Here is a 1641-nt window from a genome sequence, read left to right as displayed (position 1 = left end):
TGGTTGGGCGTTTAACGCCCAAAAAGGTAGCATTTTGGGCGTTAAACGCCAGAATGTATACCATTCTGGGCGTTTAACGCCAGGATGGTGCTAGGGGGAAGATTTGTGTTTTCAAATCAATTTTTTTCAAGTTTTTCAAAATCAAATCTTTTTCAAATCAAATCTTTTCAATCAAATGTTTTCAAAATTAATTTCTTTCCTTTCAAAGATACTTACTAACAATTAATGATTTGATTGAACATTTTTTGCCTTTCTGTTAAGGAAGGTTTTATGTTTGAATCATATCTTTTCTTGTTAGGCAAGTCACTAATTTTCCAAATCAAATCTTTTAAAATAATTTTCAAAACATATCTTTTAAAATGGTTTTCAAATCATATCTTCTCAATCACATCTTCTTAAGACAATAACCTTTCAATCATATTTTTTATCATATCTTTTCAAATTAGTTTTCAATCAAATCTTTTTAGTTTCTAATTTCAAAATCTTTTTCAAAAACCACTTGATTTCTCTTCCACTTTCAATTTTCAAAAATTATCAATCAAATTTTCAAAATGTTTTCAAAATCTTTTAATTGAATTTTCGAAAATCCACTTCCCTCCTTCTCACATCCTTCTATTTATGGAGTACCACTCCTTCTAAATGCACAATTCGAACCTTATCTAATTAAAGTTCGAATTCTTCTTCACCTTCTTCTTTCTATTTCTCTTTTCCTCTGACATTTCAAGGAATCTCTATACTGTGACATAGAGGATTCCACATCTTCTTGTTCTCTTCTCTTTCATATGAGCAGGAGCAGAGACAAAGGCATTCTTGTTGAAGCTGACCCTGAACCCGAAAGGACCTTGAAGAGAAAGCTAAGAGAAGCCAAAGCACCACTCTCTTCAGAGGACCTGACCGAATTCTTCAAGGAAGAAGAACCCATGGCAGCCGAAAACAACAACAATGCCAACAATGCAAGGAAGGTGCTGGGTGACTTTACTGCACCTACTCCTGATTTTTATGGGAGAAGCATCTCTATCCCTGCCATTGGAGCAAACAACTTTGAGCTTAAGCCTCAATTAGTTTCTCTAATGCAACAGAATTGCAAGTTCCATGGACTTCCATGGAAGATCCTCATCAGTTTTTAGCTGAATTCTTGCAAATCTGTGACACAGTCAAGACTAATGGGGTTAACCCTGAGTCTACAGACTGATGCTATTCCCTTTTGCTGTAAGAGACAGAGCTAGAATATGGTTGGATTCTCAACCTAAAGAAAGCCTGGACTCTTGGGAAAAGCTAGTCAATGCCTTCTTGGCAAAGTTCTTTCCACCACAAAGATGGAGTAAGCTTAGAGTGGAAGTCCAAACCTTCAGACAGAAGGATGGAGAATCCCTCTATGAAGCTTGGGAAAGATACAAACAATTAATCAGAAAATGTCCTTCAGACATGCTTTCTGAATGGAGCATCATAGGTATTTTCTATGATGGTCTCTCTGAACTATCCAGATGTCTTTGGATAGCTCTGCTGGAGGATCTCTTCATCTGAAGAAGACGCCTACAGAAGCTCAAGAGCTGATTGAAATGGTTGCAAATAACCAATTCATGTACACTTCTGAAAGGAATCCTGTGAATAATGGGACTAGTCAGAAGAAAGGAGTCTTGA

The 1641-nt window shown here is 36.4% G+C and overlaps 1 non-coding gene across 1 annotated transcript; it reads right to left on the bottom strand.

Annotated features, from left to right (window-relative positions):
* Positions 1-1323: 1323 nt before the first annotated feature.
* Positions 1324-1431, bottom strand: LOC130971177 (small nucleolar RNA R71). The gene has a single exon (XR_009082411.1). It is a non-coding gene; the product is annotated as a small nucleolar RNA R71 (small nucleolar RNA).
* Between the last annotated feature and the right edge of the window lie 210 nt (positions 1432-1641).

The sequence above is a fragment of the Arachis stenosperma genome, chromosome 3, assembly GCF_014773155.1.
Source record: "Arachis stenosperma cultivar V10309 chromosome 3, arast.V10309.gnm1.PFL2, whole genome shotgun sequence".
NCBI classification, from domain to species: domain Eukaryota; kingdom Viridiplantae; phylum Streptophyta; class Magnoliopsida; order Fabales; family Fabaceae; genus Arachis; species Arachis stenosperma.
Note: the sequence above shows the minus strand (reverse complement) of the source record. Positions and strands in the feature narration are given on the sequence as shown.